This window comes from Pantherophis guttatus, chromosome 3, assembly GCF_059756535.1.
Source record: "Pantherophis guttatus breed Tessera chromosome 3, ASM5975653v1, whole genome shotgun sequence".
Taxonomy (NCBI): domain Eukaryota; kingdom Metazoa; phylum Chordata; class Lepidosauria; order Squamata; family Colubridae; genus Pantherophis; species Pantherophis guttatus.
This window is the reverse complement of record NC_142065.1, coordinates 136,954,392-136,966,773: the sequence shown is the minus strand read 5'-3', so window position 1 is coordinate 136,966,773 and position 12,382 is coordinate 136,954,392. Positions and strand designations below refer to the sequence as shown.

The 12,382-nt window shown below is 36.2% G+C and overlaps 1 pseudogene; it reads right to left on the bottom strand.

Annotated features, from left to right (window-relative positions):
- Positions 1-6,746: 6,746 nt before the first annotated feature.
- On the bottom strand, positions 6,747-11,934 carry LOC148114835 (uncharacterized; annotated as a pseudogene).
- Positions 11,935-12,382: the final 448 nt, after the last annotated feature.

The window sequence follows — 12,382 nt, the reverse complement described above, 5'->3', positions numbered from 1 at the left end:
AAGAAGGGGACGACAGAGAACGAGGTGGCTGGATGGAGTCACTGAAGCAGTAGCGTGAGCTTAAATGGACTCCAGAGGATGGTAGAGGACAGGAAGGTCTGGAGGAATGTTGTCCATGGGGTCGCGATGGGTCAGACATGACTTCACAATTAACAACAACAAATATTTATGACACCTGCTGAGGTGCAGTATGCTGTTCTACACACACTTTTCAAACTTTGCTTATTGTTAATTTTTATACTCCTTTTTACTTTATACTTCTTTATACTTTATACTTAGAATATCACAAAATACTCTCCAAGACACTGCAAACAAGCAACCTCTCTCCCATGCCCCCCATAGCATTTCCATCTATTCTTTCTGGCTTTCGCTTTCTATAGGGGAATAATAATGGCAGTCTTCCAATTGTATTAGGTATTGATATAGCCTTTACATATATGCATTAAACAAGCCACACAATCACTCTAAGCAAACAAATAAATAATCCCTAGATTTATAAATAAATATTTACAATTCCACTGTAAATATTTAGTGCTATAGCAACATTATTGTTAATGCAGTACCGAAACTGAAATTATGTAGAGCGCTATGAATTAATGATATTTTATTGGAGCAGAAAAAAACAACCAAGTACTGAATGTAGGAAAAAGAATTAGATCTGAGCCACACTCTAGATTAAAAGTATTTATGGTATAAGTAAAAAGCAATTACTTTTTTAAACCTTATAATACAATAAATATATACTACAATAAAATCAGCATTCTAAGAATTAGAGCTTTAAAAAAATAGTATTAACTTAAACCACACTAATTGTTTTACAAGTTTCACCTACTAAGGAGTCCACAAAGAACCTGACACACACATGATGATGGTGGCAATAATGATAAACAAAAAGAAAAGTGGGCCTGACTCTCATCTGTTTATAGGTGGAGCCAGTTCTTTATCCCCCCTAATGTATAGCTTCCTATACATTTTGAAAAACAAGGGGAGATAGAATGGAAACCTACAGCACCCTGCATTCTAAAACTGCAGAGAAATGCAGTGATTTTTCCAAGGCAGTTATCTGGTCCTTGCCTTTGAGGTAAAATTGGAACCATGGGAAAACTGGGCTTCCAAATCCCCAAATTCGTATGTCGACCCAAGAAGGTGCCATGACTGAAGGTTTCAAAAGCCAAATGTTCCAGAAGCTCAAGTAGGGAAATGTCACTCTTGTTACATAAAGTAAAAATAGTGCATTTCATATTCTTAAGTTATCTGAATCTATTTCAATCAGAGGAATCCCCGCCTCTGGCACCACATCTTCTCCAGCCTTCTCATTGTCTGACTCTAGTGCTGGCGCAGCACCACACCAGCCTCCTTGCTGGTGGAATCAGCTACTAGCTGCACAGGCTGCTGATGGGCCACAACAGTCCCCCTCTGTGGTCCTCTCCCAGGTGAGTAAGATTTCTGATAGGTAACATTCAGGTGAAATCTATATTTGGACTCTTGACAGACACTTTGGACTATTCCAATTCTAGAATAATAATTCTGTTCTGAACAATTATACCAATTATCTACTTAAAATGAGATCTCTGTTTCAAGATTCTACCAGAAGGAGAAGAGCTAGATGATAGATAGATAGATAGATAGATAGATAGATAGATAGATAGATAGATAGATAGATAGATAGATAGATAGATAGATAGACAGATAGATACCAATATTATGGGGTTCCCCTTTTAAAAGGGTGGGGCTTCAATTGCTCATTTATTCTCATAATTTTGATGTCATTGACAACCTGTTCAAATAGGACAGTTTCCTAAATAATACAAAGGACAATTCCCATTCAGAATCTCCTACCCCCCACCCCCTCACCCCCATGCACACAAGTGGGAATTCTGGCACACAAATTTAATCAGAGAGGGTGTACTTTGCATGTATCTTGCTGATGTGGATGAATGTTGGTTAACCTCAATTTATCATTCTTTTGTCCTTGGCCTTTTCTCAAGAAGTCAGTCCTTGCTGTAATATTCATTGGGCCCCAGCCAATTTAAGCTTAACAAAATCTGAGATATGAAAGATTGAATAGTCTCAATAACCAAACTTCTAGTGTTAAAAACCTTGTTAATTTCAGACACAGCTCTAAGGAAAAAAAAAATCACTAATTCTCTGCTTCATGTAACCCAAAAGGAAAATGTTGTAATGTTATACTGAATGTAAAACAGCAAAACTGATCTTTAAGAAAATGTTCTGGTTTTGAGAAATGTATCTGTGTTCTGTGCTTAGGGATATGAATGTCTTAATAAAATCAGTCAGGAAATCATGTATCATTCATTTCATAGGAAATAGTTGAAATTATAGATTTATTTCAGTGGTACTGATGGTACTGATAATAAGAAACTCTGGTGGGGGACAAAAGCTGAGAAAAAGCCATTTCCTTTCCCTTTCAGAGTGATTTGGGACATCTGCTGAGAAAAGTCCATTTATTTCTCCTATTTTAGTGACTATAGAAGGAGTGGACCATAAAATTAATAGATATTGCCCTTGTATATGCCAACAATTTTAAAATAACTAGCCACTTGCTCCTAAATTACAATTAACAATCTGTAAATAATGCAGCCCTTTAAAAAAATTGCTGGCACTTTATCTCAAATTTAAATGACCCATGTTATTTATTAGATTTACATCTTACCTGTTGTTTAAGAACTCAAGGCAGCAGTGTATGTACTGTAGGGCTGATTTCTCCCTAAGCTAACCCTAACCCTGACCTTTAATTGTCATGAGACCTTCTATGCTGAGGGGAGACTGGATCTCCCCAGTCCTAATACAACATCTTCATCACTCTGGCCATTCGATATTTTCTTTTTTTTTTTTATTAAAAAGTTTTACAAAAAGAAAAAAAATATTACAAATATTTCCCCAACCCCCCTCCCTTCCTTACCCCCCCATCCCCCCGAACTTCCCAGAACAAAATACAGGGTATAACAATTAACAATCATATGCTAAACTAAGCTAATTAACTAAGGATTCCTATCCCCCCCTTCACACTTTAACTCCCCTTTTACTTAACTAAATATTAATACTCTTAATTTTTCTATTCATTCATAAGCTATTTGATAATTTTTAGTCCAATATTTGTTTTGAATATAATCAATCCATCTTCTCCATTCCGATATATATCTTTCTTGTGAATGATCTTTCAAATATGCTGAAATTTTCGCCATTTCTGCCAGATTCGCTACTTTTAATGTCCATTCTTCAATAGTAGGCAAATCTTCCTTCTTCCAATATTGCGCCACCAAAAGTCTAGCTGCAGTTATTAAATTTAAAATCAATTTAGTCTCTATAACCGTACAATCTGTGATTATACCCAGCAAAAACAATTGTGGAGTAAACTTTATCTTCTTTTTAAGAATATTTTGGATAATCCACCATATTTTAATCCAAAATGCTTTAACTTTTTTACAAGTCCACCATATATGATAATAAGTGGCATCATCACAATAACATCTCCAACACTTAGATTGCAAATTCGGATACATACAAGCCAACTTTTTAGGATCTAAATGCCATCTATAAAACATTTTGTAAAAATTTTCTCTTAAATTTTGTGCTTGCGTAAATTTTACATTTCTAACCCATATTTTTTCCCAAGTTTCCATCATTATTGGTTCCTGAATGTTTTGTGCCCATTTTATCATACAATCCTTAACTAATTCCGTTTCTGAATCTATTTCTATCACTATATTATATAATCTTTTTATATGCATTTGACCTTGGTCTCTAATTTGTTTTACCAAATTTTCCTTGTTCTGCATGATACCAATTCTCTGATCTTCTTTCCATCTAGCTTGCAACTGATCATACTGAAACCAAATTTGAATTATTCTTTTTTTTTTAATGCATTTAAGGATTTTAACTGCAATACACCCCCTTCCATTTTAAGAAGCTCTTTCTAGGTAATCACCTCTTGCTTTTGTTCTACACTTATATTCTCTATCGCATGTCTGGGTATTGCCCATATAGGTATCTTATAATTTAACTTGTATTGATACTTTTTCCAAACTCGTAACAAAGCATTCCTTAATATATGGCTTTTAAAGGTCTTGTCCACCTTTTTATCATATAATAAGTAAGCATGCCAGCCATATAAAAAATCATATCCTTCAATATTCAATATTCTTTCTTCTGTTGAATTAATCCAGTCACTAATTATTGCTAGGACAGCTGCTTCATAGTATAATCTTAGATTAGGCATTTTAAGACCTCCTCTTTCACGTATATCTTGCATTATTTTTAACTTTATTCTCGGACTTTTCCCTGCCCAAACAAAATTATTAATACCCTTCTGCCATTCCCTCAAATTTTCATCTTTCTTGAGTATTGGTATCATTTGAAACAAAAATAGAAACCTAGGTAAAACATTCATTTTTATTGCTGCTATTCTTCCCAACAGAGATAATTGTAGTTTTCCCCAATTCTCCATCTCTTTCTGTATTTTTTGCCATAACAATTCATAAATATTTTTATATAATTTTACATTTGAGGCTGTAATATAAATCCTGTTAGTCTTTCTAGTTCTTCTTTTTGCTTTACCGTCATGTTTTTAGTTATTATCTTTGTTTTTTATTTATTTATTTTAAATCCAGACATTTGTCCATATTAGCTAATTATATCCATTAAACCTGTAGCTGATTGTACTGGTTGAGTTAAAGTAACAACCAAGTCATCTGCAAATGCTCTTAATCTATAATCATGATGTCTAATTTTAATTCCCTTTATTTTATTTGTCCCTCGTATTTTATTCAATAAAGGTTCCAAAGTTAAAATAAACTATAACGGTGATAAAGGGCACTCCTGTCTTGTTCCTTTTTCAATTTTAAAAGTTTCTGTTAAACCACCATTAATTATTATTTGTGCTGTTTGTTTCTGATATATTGCTGTAATAGATTGTGTAAAATATTTTCCAAACTGCATCTTTTCTATTATTTTCAATAAAAATTGCCAATTCAATCGATCAAATGTCTTCTCTGCATCCAAAAAGATAACCGCTGCAGGGACTTGGTTGTTCCTTTCCAAGTATTCCAATAAGTTTACAATCTGTTTTACATTTCATTTGTCTCCCACTTATAAATCCAGATTGGTCATTATGAATCATTTGTTGCATGATTACCATTAACCTATTTGCTAATATTTTAGCAAAAATCTTATAGTCAGTATTTAAAAGTGATATTGGCCTATAATTCTTAGGTTGACTACGATCTTTGGAATCAATGAAATAAAAGCTGTTCTCCAGGAAGGAGGTACATCTCCTCCAGCTTGAATCTTACAAAATAGTTCCTTAAGCGGTTCTACCATTTCTAACTGCAAATGTTTATAATAAACAGCTGTCAGTCCATCTGTGCCTGGAGCTTTACCCCCCTTTAACTGCTTAATTGCTAAAATAATTTCTTCCGAAGTTATTGGTTGGTTCAGTCCTTCCCTTTTCTCTGGTGTAATTACAGGGATATTCTCCTACTGTAAATATCTGTCTATGTCTTTGCCTTGAATTGTATCACTAGCATATAATTCTAAAAAAGCTTTTTTAATCATATTTTGTTGATATACCTCTTTACCTTTGTATTCTATTTTTTCTATAGTACGTAGCTTTTGTTTTTTCCTTAACAAGTAAGCTAACCATCTACCTGTTTTATTTGCATTACAAAAAGTGTTATGTTTAACACATTGTAAATTAGTTGCCACTTGGTCTGACATCAATATATTAAACTGCCCTCTCAACAAATTTATTGTTTCCTTTATTTTCTTATCTGTTGGATTTAATATAAGTGCCTGCTCTTTCTTTTTTATTTCCTTTTCTAAGTCCCTCCATTTCTTTTCCTGTCTACGTCTATGTTTATTATTCAAATGTATTAAGGTTCCTCTCATATATGCTTTACTTGCATCCCAAACCATTTCCATAGGTGTACCCTTGTGCATATTCATAACAAAAAATTCTTTCATTTGTTTTTTTACATTCTTTCACATTTTCCTCATATCTAAACAAATTTTCATTTAACCTCCAAGACCTTCTGGCTCCCTTTTCCTGCTCTAATTCCATCCACATCGGACTATGATCAGATAAAATTCTTGAACATATCTTTGTCTTCTTTACCCTAGAAAAGAAATTATTAGTGATTAAAATAAAGTCAATCCTAGAAAAAGATTGATGTCTATCAGAAAAAAAAGTAAAATCCTTTTCTTCAGCATTTCGTTCCCGCCAGATATCTCTCAGCTCCATATCATCCATTATATCAAAAAAAAGATTTGGGCAATTTTGCACGATTTTGGGTATTTTTGTCCTTTTGGGTATCCAATACTCCATTCCAATCACCCATTAATATACACGATTTATAATCCATCGTATTATTTTGGTATGCAAAAGCTTATAAAATTTTTCTTGCTGTTGGTTAGGAGTATATACTCCAATTAAAAGTGTTTTCTTCCCTTCTATTAGAAATTCAATTGCAATATATCGTCCTTGAGCATCTGCCTCAATTAATTTGGCTGTTAAATCTGCCTTTAGGTATATCACTATACCATTTTTCTTCTCTGGAGCAGACGCAACAAAATGTGTCTCCAATCTTGAATTTATCAGATATTTTTGATCTGTCACTCTAATATGTGTTTCTTGTAGGCAAATTACATCATTTTTAAACTGTTTCAAATAATGAAATATTTTCTTTCTCTTTTGTGGTGAATTTAAACCATTGACATTCCAAGTCAAAAGTTTAGTTACCATTCTTGGCACCTTGAAGCTTTAAGAGTGCCAGCTGAAGATCCTCCCACACCTTTCTCTTCGGCCTTGTTCCTCCCACTGCTTCTGTTTTTGTAGCTTCTTGAGCTTTCATTTGGATTTGCTGTATCTTTAAATCTTGTTCTTTTCACTTTGCTGCAGCACAAATCTACCTTTGATCTTTTGGTTCTTCTCTTTTTTCTGCTACTTCCAAAGATTGATCAGTGCCAAAAAATTGCAATAAATCTTCAATAAGCGAGGTCTCTCCTGCAGCTTGTGGCTGTTTACTTTCCTTCTGTCCCTGTATTACCAGCTCTTCTTTTCTTCTCCTCATTTCCTGAGATGGTGGGCATCCAGCCTTTAATACGGTAGTATAAAAATTTCTTGCCTTCCAAACTGTATTAAGACGATACCTTTCTCCCATATAATTCATTACCAGTCCAGCTGGAACAGCCCATCTAAACTGAATCTGTCGATTTCTAAGTTCACCCACCGAAAAAGCAAACTCCTTTCTACTTCTCAACATTTTTGGGGGAATTTCTTTCAGCACTAAAACCTCTTGTCCTGCAATTTGAAGTTTATTTTTGTAGAAAGCTTGTAAAATTTCATTTCGGGTCCTCCTCATTGTAAAGTAAATCACAATGTCTCTTGGCAATTGATTCTGTCTAGCAAACCAGGAATTGACACGATATATTTTGTCAATTTGCAATGAGAGATCTGCTTGTTGCTCCCCAGTTATCTTTGCAAAAGCCTCTGCAAAGATCTCTCTCAAGTTCTCTCAATTATGTTCTCTCAGACCTCTTACTCTCAGGGCAAACTCCATCGCTCTATATTGTAGCATTACCACTTCATCGTCTGCCCTATCCACCTTGGTCTGAACTTCATCCATTTCATTTTCCAAATTCAAATTAGACTGATTAATTTCTTCTACTCTTTCATCCAACAATTCAATGTGTTTTGCCAGACCCTGAAATGCCATTACTATATCTTCTCTTATGTCCTTATTCTGAGTTTGAATGACTTCTTTAATTTCAGCCATCTCTTCAGACACTCCCTTAATTTTCCCTTCTAAAAAAGAAGTTTGTTGCTTCAAAGCCTCCTGCAGAGATTCCTGTAAAACTTCCAAAGTCAATATTTGTGGGTTTGAAGTAGACAAAGATTGTAGTTTTGATGGTTGTGCTGGCGATCCTCCAGCACTTTTAAAGCCAGATTTTATTTGCTTAGAAGCCATTTTTAGCTTTCAATTTATACTTTCTACAGCAACCAAATCAATAAGTCCAAATGTTTTTAAATCTGTTATAAGTATTATAGTTTATTTAAAGTCCAAACTGTAGTCTTTCCACTTTAAATCTTTCTTTCTTTGGTGTAGAATCCAATAATCTTAAACAGCCTTAGAAGCGCTAACGATGTTAACTATCACTTTCACTATAACTTTCACTTTCACGCCCTCTTACAGTTCAGGCGCCATTTTTGCTTTCGTTTTTAAAAGTCTTAGAAGGAAGAAGTATAGACACAGAGTTAAAGTTCAGTACTTGCAGTTGCTAGGACTCCTGTTCTTGTTCTGCCTGCTTTGAGATTATTTTGGCCATTCAATATTTTCTACGTCATCTGTCAGTGCTTCTCAGAGATCTCAAGCACAGTCCAATGGCTAGAAATTTACCACCCAGTTAAACTCAGTCCAAAATCTGCTATTATGATCAGGAAGTATTTTATGAAAATTTTGCTGAGCCTAATTTGCTTTAGTGGCTGATAATATGCAGATAGGTTATACATTCAAATTACCAACCTTGATTATTCTGATTTGAAAAGCAATACATGTGCAAATGTCCCAAAGATGCTTTTTTCAAGAGGCAACTGGACTTTCTTGTTTTCTTTGAAGACGTTTTGCTTCTCATCCAAGAAACTTCTTCAGCTTTGATTGGCTTCTCATCCAGTCAGAACTGAAGAAGCTTCTTGGATGAGATGAGAAGCAAAATGTCTTCAAAGAAAAACAAGAAAGTCCAGTTGCCTCTTGAAAAACCTCTTTGGGACAATCATGACAGTGGTGGATTGCTCTCAGTTCTGTGCAGTCCTATAGAACCAGTAGTAAAACTGGTGGGAGGCTCCGCCCACCTGCCATGATATCATCATGGGTGATCTGCGCATGCACAGAATTGTGCGCATGTGAGTGAAGCAAGCACATGTACGTGCTCCTGCTGCGAACCGGTAGTAAAGGTAAGTAGAACTCACCCCTGAACCATGACCTGGATGACTGAGAATCTCTATAGACATTTACATGTGCAAATGTAATTGTACATGAACTATCATTTATTTCTTCAGTTTTCCTGAACATTCTTCCCAATTCCTTCATTTTTTCCCCTAAAATAATAATAATAAATTGAGTCAAAGGATATGTTCATTGTAATTGGTTTTTTTTTTTTTAATAGCAATCCGTTTTAATCTTGGGAAATCTATCAGTAATCTATTGGTTTGTGGTCAGTAGTTCTTATGTATTCCTTTCCTATGAGAAACAGAAAGATTTTAAGCATTTGTAGACATGATGCACGATTAATATATTTATGCAGACTTTTATGGAGACATGAACTTTTTATATGAATCATTTTAGTTGTTCTAGTCATTACAGTAAAAATAAAATTTAACTTCCAGAGCTATAATATTTGTTTTTCCTTAAATTAAGTAGTGAATGCCATATATAATTCAACTGATCATCCTAGCTGACATCTAGCCAGAGTAAGAAGTTGTAAAAGATTTAAGTAAGATCTTGAAAATCATTTTCAGGGCAATCATAATATAATTGATCTCATCTGTTGATGGAAGTTAAAACAAATATTCCCTGGCACTGTTTACTATCACATGAGTGCTCTAAAGAGCTAGTATTTTCTTAATAATTGAATACACAAGTGGTCCATTATGATTCATTCTGCTACTTTAGAAAGTTTTGCTCAATTCTGCCCACTCTCTCTTTTTGTTACAAAAATAACACAAAGACAATCTTCTGGCTCCCATATGAATTAGTCGATATCAGGATGCCATACTTTTAAGTTTGCATCAGGTATGAAGTACAACAATCAGCATCCCCCTTGCTTCAGAATTTACAATAGTTGTGGTCACTGAATTGAAATGCTAGATATCTTCTTCCTCTTCTTCCTCTTCTTCCTCTTCTTCTTCTTCTTCTTCTTCTTCTTCTTCTTCTTCTTCTTCTTCTTCTTCTTCTTCTTCTTCTTCTTCTTCTTCTTCTTCTCCTCCTCCTCCTCCTCCTCCTCCTCCTCCTCCTCCTCCTCCTCCTCCTCCTCCTCTTCCTCCTCCTCCTCTTTCTTCCTAATGTATTCCCGAAAGTGTAAGGTCTGCTGAATTGAAATGCTAGATATAAGGTACAGCAATTTTAAGTTTTGTCATGACATATAAACTAAATAATGGAAAGTGTTTCAAAATATTATCTGGAAATATAAATAGAAAAATACAATGATTGTAATGTACATGGCTGCACACTAAAGCACCTTTGCAAAGAAGTATGGGTAAGCCACGTCAACGCCTAATGAGCAATTTGAACAGAAAAAAAATCTAAAGAGAAACTGTGCCAAAGTCCATTGCTCAAGGTGAAAGAGTTAGGATCGGTAAATGGTGAAAAGTTGTACAACGTGCATTTACTGTTTGTTTATCAATGAATGATGAAATGAGGAAACATGCAAGTATTCAATATGATTTATATAATAACATTTAAGAAGTGCTGTCTTCCCTAAGATGTGATTCAGAATTATCTACTTATCTGCCTTGAAAAAGACATTTGACAGACAGGATGCTTTAACTTTCTGAGAAATTTATACGATTTTGAGCTCCATTTTGGTAGATGGTTAATTGATATTAACAATAAGGCAGTGTTTTAATTACAGAAATATTAGAAGGAGTTCAGTTTACTTCAGGATTTCTTATGGAAATTTATATCTTGCTACTTCAATCTATCAAGTAATAGTTAAGACTTAACAAGTGTTCTTTTTCTGTTTCAACCTATAACAAAAGCAGACATTTAGAAGACACTGTATCCTTTCAGAATACTTTTAAATAATTCAGGTTCTGATATCTCAAAACAGTTTAATTAATAAGATAATATATACCTTATTAAATATATTACTGAATATGTGTTGTTTAAATGGGGAAAAATGGAGAAGGGTGCAAGGTCTCCATATTTTAACAAGTGTTTGTGCATAGATGGACTGAATCCCTAGTAATTCTAAATAAACATTTTAATTAAAGTAATCTTAATCAACTACAGAAAATTAACAAAGGTCCAGTGGCTTCCACGGTGCTAGCTATATCCAGATAGAGTCAAACCATGGTGCTATTTTGTTCAAAACCAAGCTTTTCGTGGCTTCTGTTTACATCAGGCTATAGTCTCTCTGGTAAATTGATCAGTATGTGAAATGGTCACTAAATGAACCACATGACAGACAGCTGCTATGAAGATTGTTGGTTGCTGCTGTCATATTCAGTTAAAGCTCTCTCATGCAGTAATACCAACATTACTTTCAATCTGGCATGTGTTGCTATCAGGTAGCCCGGGTGGCGGTGGATACCCCCAGACTTATGGTTATGGGGGATTTTAACCTGCCATCTGTCGGTGAGACGTTGGAAGCAGCTCGGGAGTTCATGGCTTCCATGACGGCTATGGACCTGACCCAGGTAGTTCATGGCCCGACGCACACAGGGGGACACACTCTGGACCTGATTTTTGTCTCAGGTCAGTGGATGAATGATCTAGATATAGGGGATGTAGTCATCGAACTCTTGTCATGGTCTGATCATTCGCTCCTCCGACTGGATTTCTGTACCGCTGCCCCCCCGCAGGGAGGCGGAACCGGTTAGGTGGTTCTGCCCCAGGCGCCTGATGGATCCGGATGGATTCCAGAGGGAGCTTGGGCCATTTCCTGAGGTTCTGGCTCACGATTCAATTGAGGACCTGGTAGCCGCCTGGGATAGGGCAGCCGCTGGAGCCTTGGATCGCGTCGTGCCTTTGCAGCCTCTGACCCGGTGCCGATCCCGTCTGGCTCCCTGGTTCTCCGAGGAACTCAGGGAAATGAAGCACCAGAAAAGATGCCTAGAGAGCAGTTGGAGGGCCAGCCGATCCAAATCCGACTGGACACTGGTGAGGTCTCATATTACGACCTACCTAGTGGCAATAAAAGCATCGAAATCTGAGTATTTCTCCACTCTTATCACGTCATCAGATAATCGCCCAGCCACCCTGTTTAGGGTGACCTGCTCCCTACTCCATCAGGGACCGAGGGACGATCCCTTACACAGAAGAGCTGAGGACTTTGTGTAATATCTGCATGACAAAATCGCTCAGATTCGGGAAGGATTGGACTCTGACTGGGTAGTTTCAGGTGGGGTGACGGAGGCGGGCCTTGTCATTTGGGAGGATATTTGGGAATGTCATTTGGGAGGAGTTTGACCCTGTGGCTCCCGAGGATGTGGACAGGATTCTGGGCAGGCTTAGCGCAGCCACATGTTCCTCCTGGTTGGTACTGGCCTCCCAGGAGGTTACACGAGGCTGGCTCCAGGGGATTATCAATGCTTCTCTGAGTGAGGGTAACTTCCCCACCACCTTGAAGGAGGCGGTGGTGAGGCCCCTCC